The sequence below is a fragment of the Triticum dicoccoides genome, chromosome 6B (genome assembly GCF_002162155.2).
Source record: "Triticum dicoccoides isolate Atlit2015 ecotype Zavitan chromosome 6B, WEW_v2.0, whole genome shotgun sequence".
In the NCBI taxonomy this organism is placed as follows: Eukaryota; Viridiplantae; Streptophyta; class Magnoliopsida; order Poales; family Poaceae; genus Triticum; species Triticum dicoccoides.
In genome coordinates this window covers 270,864,768-270,874,107 of record NC_041391.1, presented here as the reverse complement: position 1 = coordinate 270,874,107, position 9,340 = coordinate 270,864,768, and the positions used below count along the sequence as shown (strand labels likewise).

The window sequence follows — 9,340 nt, the reverse complement described above, 5'->3', positions numbered from 1 at the left end:
ATCATGGATAGAATAGTACAGCAGAACAAAAGAGAAACATGAAAAAAAATATGAACGTTTGTTGTAGGCATTCCAACAAACACATTGAGGGCAATAAAACAAACCACAACAATAAAAATCATGGCTGTCTTCTCCTTTTTGTTCAGTTTCTCTGAATCAAAACCTCAACATCACGCAGCATCAGCAGAGGAAGCAGCAACATCTGTTGCTAGAGAGAAAGAAGAAAGAAATCAGAGGAGAGCAGCACCGTGCACATGTTCGAGGGAAGTTGCGTGGAGGCCTGCTAGGGGCTGGGGTGGGGGCCAGCTCGGGGACAGCGAGTCCAACCGTTCGAGGCAGAGGCGCGAGGCAGTTCAAGGGCGAACGCCCAGCCGCAATATTCCGCCGCTATTGGCTTCACGGTTACTAGGAGGTCGACGGGGGCCGTGAGGATGAGTCTGGGAGCGGCGCCGTTGGCTGGGCGGGGGCGGCGCCGGTGGCTGGTCGGGAGCGGCGCCGGTGGCTGGGCGGGGGCGGCGCCGGTGGCTGGGCGGGGGACGGCGCCGGCACCTGGGCGAGGCGGCGCCGGTGGCTGGTCGGGGGCCGCGCCGGTGACTGGGTCGAGGGCGGCGCCGGAGGATGGGCGGGGGCTGGAGCGGCGCCGGTGGATGGGGCATCAGGGTGGTGACGCTCGGGACTGGAGGTTAGGGATAGAATGGGAGGCCCGTGGTTTACTCTTTTTTTCTGTTTTAGTTACCGGTCTGTAAATCGCGTCGCGCGTGGAGCAGGGGTAACAGAATAATATTCTGTTATCGGTAACAGAATAGTCTAGCCCTATATATATATATAGAAAGAGAAAAAGATAAGAGTATAAGAGTGGAGAAAAACGTAGAGAAATATGCTTGTGTTGACTCTCAAAAATGGCATGATCGCAAAGAGTGACTTGAGTCTATAATGGAATGAGGTTAAAATTATGAGTTTATGTCACCATTTGATGGCCCTCGTCAAGATGATCGAAATAAATATGAAGATGGACCAAAAAGGAGCTCAAGTGCAAAAGATATGACAATTTCGGAGACACCCGTGTTGACACCTGATTAAAGAATGGCATGAAACCTAATTAATAAGACCTCGGATGGAAAAAGTTACAACTGCAGAGTTCTTCGTCTCATCAAAACGTACGATTTTGATGTAAACATCATCCCCATATGAGGTCGTATGCAAAAGTTATAGCCAAAATCGTGCGCTGCAGCAATGTTTGGCCGGATCATCTGGGTCGGGGTTCGGATCATCCGGGTAATTGAAGCACCAAGACTACAGAAGATTGGCGATGAAGACGGATGATCTGGGTCCAGTCCCGGATGATCCGGATGGAGGCCGGACAGTCCGGGTAGAGGTCGGACGTCCGGACAAGTTTTTCTACTGCAGACTTTATAAAGCGGCTCTAAACACCATCAAGATTGCCTCAAATAGAAAAGTGTCCAACATGAAAGTTGTGCGTCTCGTCGAGGCGGTTGAATTTGATATAAGAAACGTCCAAATCTGAGGTCGTATGCAGATTTTAGAGCCAAAACAGTAAGCTGCTGTCAGAAAACTGGGCTAGGCCGGATCATCCGGGCCTAGAGCCGGACATCCGGGCCGGAAGTCGTGAGAAGTCCGAATTTGGCTAGATTTTGATGATTTGGATGACAAGGAAAGTCCTTTTCTTTGTACGGGAAGTCCATTCGCCTCTTATATAGACGAGAGGTGACGGCCGATTGAACAACACACAATCGATCAAATCTATCTACACTTTTTACCTTTACTTTACCCTCTCCCTTGTTCTTTTTCTTCCTCGTTCTTCGTTCGTTCTTCTTCATTGCAGGGCGGCGAACCTTGAGGCCCTAGGGGTGATCAGGTTGACCTAGGGGTAGCCCATAGCTGCCGCGGGCCCTGACGGGGTCCCTTCCGGACATGTGGGGTTTCGGGTCTACAAAAGCGCCCGTCGGATTGTCTTGCGTACCGCGCTTTTGGCGGGTCTCCTTCGACGTGAGCTGCGGTGCATCACCCCCGGCGTCGAGGGTACACAGTGACGTGTTTGTGTGCGAACACACTTTTTGGCGACTCCGCTGGGGACGAAGCTTTGAACGTTCTCCGTCCCGTTCTTACTACGAAGAGATCGCATCTAGGGTTTGCAATCTACAAAGGTAACATGAATACCCAATTCACATATGTAGATGCAAATAATGCATATGTTGTTGCTAGATCATCTAATGAGCATAATGTATCAGCTATCCCTAGCTTTATCAATCATGCATCTAATTATGTGTAAGGGCCGATGCAACAAAATCTCCATGATTTTACTTCATATAATTTTAGCAACATGCAACATATGTATCCCAACTCCCATGCATCGGCAACCCCACAAATTTATATGCCGATGAATAACATGATGGGTTCAGTTAATCAAGTTGAGACACCCTATGTAGGAACTTCCAATGGTATGCAACAAAGTGTTTCAAGTTTTTATTCATCGGCAAATAATTTGCAGTACGCTAATTCAAACGTGCCGGTGAATAGGGGAATTGGCCATGTTACTACTAGTTATTTGACCAATTACCCTCGAACATCATATTCTACGCCTAATGCTACTAATATTTTGGCACCATACGCAACTGTTGATGTCCATAATTCGGCTCCACACCTTCATGGTCATGGCCGAATAAGTGAAACTTCTGCAGGAGCACAAATGCATTCACCTACTACCGTGGCATATCATGTTCCCCCTACACAATTATAGAATTTCGGCAACATCTCATTGCCAAAAGAGTCTAAAAGCATTGGGGGGCAACCATATCCAGACTGGGTAATTAAGAACAAGCTTACATTCTCTTGAGATTTGTGCAACTCTATTCGCCAGGAACTAATAGATGGCGGGAAGCCTCGTGATTTTGCTGCTGTAAAAGCTAGAGTTGTGCAAATGATGCAGTCGCCCAGTGTTGTACCATCCAGTGTACCACCTAAACAATCGCAAAGTTTCGGCACCTCATTGCCGAAAGAGTCTCAAAGTATTGGGAGCAATCTCATGACGAGTGGATGAAAATTGAGATAAAAAGGTTTAAAGCTCGCCAAGCTGAGATGTGGGCTAAAATTAGACGAGAGCGAGAAGCCTTGCAAATTTAAAAAGATAAAGTTGTTGATTCAGGTAACAAAGAAATTTTGGTTATTAGAAAAGCTGAATCAAGTAGTATATATTCTGAGTCCATCAAATCCAAAGAGGCAAGCACTATTGGGAAAGGGCATGGAAAGCATAGCAAAACAACCATACTTGATTTTTCCGAAGTCAATGGAACATACTTCCTGCCCTATGAGTTCCGTGCCATAGAAATTGACAAGCCTCAAGGACAAGAACAAGTAGCCGAACAAAGTTCGGCTAACATGGATCTTCAAAGCAATGATGCACGGAATCAAGAAAAAGATAATGATAAGGTGTTGGGGAGCCATCCAAAGACGGAGCAAGATGTTCTTCAAGTGGCACCATCATCATGCTCTCCCAACATATTTAAAGAGGTATGCATAGAGAGTAATTTACCTATTTTCAGATTTGGTCGCAACTTCATTATTGATGCATCTATAAGAAATATTCTCATAAGTAATTTTGAAAGACCAATGAAGAAGAGTAATTTACTTGTTAGCAATAAACTTGTTATGGAACATATCGGTCAACCCATTGCGCCATTTATAAAGACCAATAATGACTTATTGTTACAGCCAAAGCTTTCCCATTGCTTTATCTAAAGTTCATATCTAGTTGGGTAGCTTTTCTTATTTCGTACTTGGCTTGCATTTGGTCTCAACTGAGACATGTATGTTCTAAATATCTTTGTTTCAGAAATTTAAAGCCGAGGTTAAATTCTATTGAGAAAACCGATGCTAATATAATATCTTATCCAAAGACATCGGAGATAGAGTGGAAAACACAATGCATAGCCGAATGGGGAGATTACAAATGTGAACCATTCATTTGCTTATCTCCAAAGCCGTTCAAACAACAAGATTGGCTAGAAAACAAGAAGTATACCTTCAATTCAAGCATGTGTGATCAAATATTTGATTTGTTGCTGAAAAATAATTACATTACAATTCTCGATCACCATGTTAAGCCATCAATCCAAGGACGAATGTATTGTAAGTTGCATGATTCGTCCAAGCATAATTTTGAGGATTGCAACATGTTTCGTCAAATAGTTAAATCGGCCATTGAAAAAGAACGATTGAAGTTTGTTGAAACACCAAGAGATGACCAGTCTATTCCGATTGGTCCCAGTGGCAAAAAGTTTTTGCATCGGCTGCTTCAAGCCGATCCATATAAAGAGAATGTAAAAGCTGCAGGTGATGGGGTCAAGCTTTCAAGTAAAGAAGTTGTTGAAGAGCATAACGAACATAATCTTGAGGGCGAGAATTCCATCGGAGCTACAATGGAGACGCCAAGGACTGGGGGGCAGCAAGCAAATCCAATGATCGATGACAGCAAACCAAAAGAAAACAAAGGCCGAAATAAGCGCAAGTATAAGAGATCAAAAATCACCTTCGCTGAACTATTGGATAAATATCAAAAGAAGAGTAAAGAGAAGAATGCTTATCGTCCCAATCATGCAAATAAACCAAGATCACCCCCAAGGCGTAAATATGAGGATCGGTATTGGCAAATCGAGAATTTTATGCAATATATTCATATCCTTATTTTGGGCCACCAATGCCAATGTCGTGGTTGCCGCCCTATGCTCATGTAGATCCATATCCATCATGGGACAGATATGATACAAGGGAACACTCTCCATCTTATTTTGGAACATCTCACCAATATTATGCAGCTCCAAGAAAAACAACATTTGAACAATCACATGTTAAAGACCATTCCAATCATAAGGAATCGGTCCAGAGCTCAAGGAAGAAGAAAGAGGTAGTCAAACAAGTTTACCGCGTTAAAAGATATGGTCGTAAGAGTGCTACTTCAGATTTGATCTCAAATGAAAAAGAGCCAATGAAAGTGTTGACATTGGCTACTAAAGGCAATGAGATGAAGCAACCAATTATTGAGAGACAAAGTGCCAAATCCGAAGAAAAGAAGTTGAGAGTGCACAAGGCCAAGAAAGAATTGCCATTGGTCAAAACAGAATCACAACCGAGATGCCCACTCGGCTTATCATATTGGCAAAAGAAGAAATTACAAAATCTTAGTGCACAAGAGCTGAAAAAGAAGAACATCGCATGGGTTCCCAAGAAGATCAATCAAGACAAAAATGACGTGCATGCTTCTGTTGCAACAAGTACAATAAAAGTGAAGAAGGAAAATAATGAAAGCAACAAACAATTAAGCCGAAGGTGCGCATCACAACATCAAAATCTTCGGTTAGCACATCATCCATTTTCTTCAACCATGTCGTTGATGCCTTTGCCATGGAATTCATCCCTAGGTATGATCAGTTACCCTCCATGGATTTATTTTGATCCATGGATGCAACATAACTTTCTATATCATGAGAGGGTATTACCAAATTACCATACATTTGGTTAGTTACATTGTTGCTAATACAAAGGGGCCGAAATATTTTATTCCTATTTTATTTGTTTATTTCGAATATACATACTTTGGTGGGTGAATTCTACATGGACCTCATGATAATGGCCGATATTTATCTATCGCCCTAAGAATATGTCAAAGCATGGCCGGTGTAGTATCCTAACATCGTCCTTAGTTCAATTGGAGACCAAAACAAGCCTCATGTCGCTTAAAATATTTTGTCAAAATGATCAAAGCCGAATATAAAATTTTATTCAGTTTGGAGCTTTTGATTGCCATAGGTGCTATACATATTGAGGCTTTGGGGTGATTCATTATGAGTAATACAACAAATATCCAACAGTTATCAATGTTTTGACGAATCACTTATAGTTTATCTTGAGGCAAAAGTAAGGATTGGAGAAAGTTTATTGTTGATTATCTGCGAAATCCTAGCAAAAGGGTGAACAATATGATTCAGAGGATGACCTTGAGATACATATCTATGGAGCTTTATCATCGGATTGTTAAGGAAGTTGAGAAGGTTTCACCCAATTTGGCATCAAGGATTCAAAGAAATAATGGCGATATATATTTATCACCCAAGCACATGCAAAGTGGCAGATGGAGTGTTGACATCGTCCTTAGAACCAACATGATACAAGTTATTTTTCGGCATACTACCTTTGCCGAAAAACAGGGGGGCATGTGTTGAAGCTCAAAAATGGCATGATCGCAAAGAGTGACTTGAGTCTATAATGTAATGAGGTTAAAATTATGATTTTATGTCACCATTTGATGGCCCTCGTCAAGATGATCGAAATAAATATGAAGATGGACCAAAAAGGAGCTCAAGTGCAAAAGATATGACAATTTCGGAGATACCTGTGTTGACACCTGATTAAAGAATGGCACGAAACCTAATTAAGAATACCTCGGATGGAAAAAGTTACAACTGCAAAGTTCTCTTCTCGTCAAAACGAACGATTTTGATATAAAGATCGTCCCCATCCGAGGTCTTATGCAAAAGTTATAGTCAAAACCGTGCGCTGCAGCAATGTTTGGTCGGATCATCTGGGCCGGGGTCCGGATCATCTGGGTAATTGAAGCACCAAGACTACAGAAGGTTGGCGATGAAGTCGGATGAACTGGGTCCAGTCCCAGATGATCCGGATGGAGGTCAGACAGTCCAGGTAGAGGTCCGGACGTCTGGACAAGTTTTTCTACTGCAGACTTTAGAAAACGGTTCTAAACACCGTCAAGATGGCCTCAACTCGAAAAGTGTTCAACATGAAAGTTGATTTTGATATAAACAACGTCCAAATCTGAGGTCGTATGCAGATTCTAGAGCCAAAACAGTAAGCTGCTGTCAGAAAACTTGGCTAGGCCGGATCATCCGGGCCTAGAGCCGGACTTCCAGGCCGGAAGTCGTGAGAAGTCCGAATTTGGCTAGATTTTGATAATTTGGATGATAAGGCAAGTCCTTTTCTTGTACGGGAAGTCCATCCGCCTCTTATATAGACGAGAGGTGACAGCCGATTGAACAACACACAATCGATCAAATCTATCTACACTTTTTACCTTTACATTACCTTCTCCCTTGTTCTTCTTCTTCCTCGTTCTTTGTTCATTCTTATTCATTGCAGGGCGGTGAACCTCGAGGCCCTAGGGGTGATCAAGTCGACCTAGGGCAGCCCATAGCTGCCGGACGCCCTGACGGGGTCCCTTCCGGGCGTGTGGGGTTTCGGGTCTACAAAAGCGCTCGCCGGATTGTCTTGCGTACCACGCTTCCGGCGGGTCTCCTTCGACGTGAGCTGCGGTGCATCACCCCCGGCGTCGAGGGTACACAGTGACGTGTTAGTGTGCGAACAGCTTGCTCTTTGTTATCATGTTCCTCTTGTGTTCTTGTTAATAAGTATATTACTTCCTCCGTTCCTATACTGCCTTGGGTGTGTGTGTGTTGTGGTGGTGTGCGCTTGTACCGGGTGTTGTTCATCATTGCTTTATTTACAAAAGCAAGGCGATAGCCTTTTTCGGTAAAATATAAGTCCTTTTAGATATTCCAATCATACAGATGTATATAGACATATTTTAGAGTGTACATTCACTCATTTTGCTCCGTATGTACTCCGCATTTGAATCTCTAAGAGATTTATATTTAAGAACGGTGGGAGTAGTACAGTATGTTCCTTGTCGGGAAGTGGAGCAGGGACATTTGTAGTCGATAGGTCAATTGGGTAGCTTCAGATGGATTCTTTCAACGATTCTAGATGGTCTGCCATAATATCCGGGAAATGCTGGGAGCTATGTCGTCTTTGATAGTCTAGACTGATAGTAACAGTATTGTGCCTTCAGTTGAATAGAGCTGCCCCTTTTGGGGCCGAAGCCTTTCCGAACCCTTTCTTGCCGTACCAGCAATACAAGCCCATATAGTCCAACTAGTTCCACTTTCTTGATTTTTCTATTGATGCTTAGGGTATTCCCCTTTTATCTACTCTACTATGATCTGCGTAGGTGCTTTCTGTCGTAATAGCAGTACTCCACCCTTCAAGCTAAACAACACATCACTCATAATTCCAAAGCTTAGTTGTTCAAATATTGTTGTGATATGATAGTGATATTAGTTAACAGACACATTTAATCGGTTAGCTAAAGGTCCTACTTGAGTTTCTAAATGCATGTCGCGACATGTAGAGAGACAACATAATTGCATTTCTTTGTCACTTGTTGATTGTACTTTCTTGTCCATACCAAATCTTAGGTGTTATTTCAAAGCAAACATCGGTTGCTACCTACCCATTGCGCGGTTTGTAGCTTCAGATCTACCATCTCACTGCCATGGTCAACACTATACTCATCATGCTTACGGTTTCCCCATTTTATGATGACCACGATCAGCCTACGCGGTTCATGTCGTAATAGCACTGCTCCACCCATCGAGCTAAACAACCTTAGTTGTACAAATTCTAATATGATATTATGTTGATATTAGTAAAACTGAGGTATATTTAATTGGCCAGCTAAATATTCCCACTTTAGTTTTGAAATGCATGTGAGCCACATATGGAGAGATCGGAAGGAATAGTATTTCTCTGTGCGCTCTAGTTCATCATGGGTGGGCAACAAACATCGTATAGAAAGACTTGTAATATCTTCAATCTGCTTTCTCTTCTGCTCTTCTTTAACATAATCCTCTTCTCTTCTTTAAGTATGTTCCTTGTTGGGAAGAGTATAAGAGACATTTGCGATCGACTGGTCAGGTCGAGTTGTTCTCCCTTAGTATATTTTGAATCTGTCAGATCAGGTCGACTTGTTCTTCTTTACTATATGTTGAAGCTATCATCTGCGAAGTATCATCACTTCTGGAGCTCTCATATTTTGAGTAGTAGGCCATATTATATTAATGCACACACCAAGTTACAACATGCATGGCATCTCTCAGAAGAATTGCAGAGATAACACAAAGGGGTTTACAGGGTGGCACTATTGGATTAGAATCACTTCTGCATTACAAAGATAATCTCACTTGTTTTTATGTTTTCATGCATGTCAGGTATTGAACATGATCAAAATGAATATGAGAATAGGCACACGAGAGGAATATTGCGGAACAATCCACTGGCTAACAAACTTGGCATGGTGGAGGATGGCCTATCTTATTCACCCATCAAGGTGCTTTCTCTAACTTGGCAAGGTTGTATTGGTTGCACATATTTTGCATATGACCTCTTGCACTACTTCTATTTTGTTACACCACCATCTGCTTAGTTAAGCATCATATATGAGTATATGCCATACCTATCCATTTTTTGTACCTAT

The 9,340-nt window shown here is 42.6% G+C and overlaps 1 long non-coding RNA gene across 3 annotated transcripts in view; it reads right to left on the bottom strand.

Annotated features, from left to right (window-relative positions):
* LOC119322952 overlaps nucleotides 1-513 on the bottom strand; it is a 6,578-nt gene extending 6,065 nt beyond the window's left edge. Inside the window, exon 1 of one of the 3 annotated variants that reach the window (XR_005155982.1) lies at nucleotides 248-513. This is a non-coding gene — a long non-coding RNA (uncharacterized LOC119322952). The remainder of the gene's footprint in view (nucleotides 1-247) is intronic. The other 2 variants (XR_005155985.1, XR_005155981.1) reach the window with 2 other exon arrangements.
* Nucleotides 514-9,340: the final 8,827 nt, after the last annotated feature.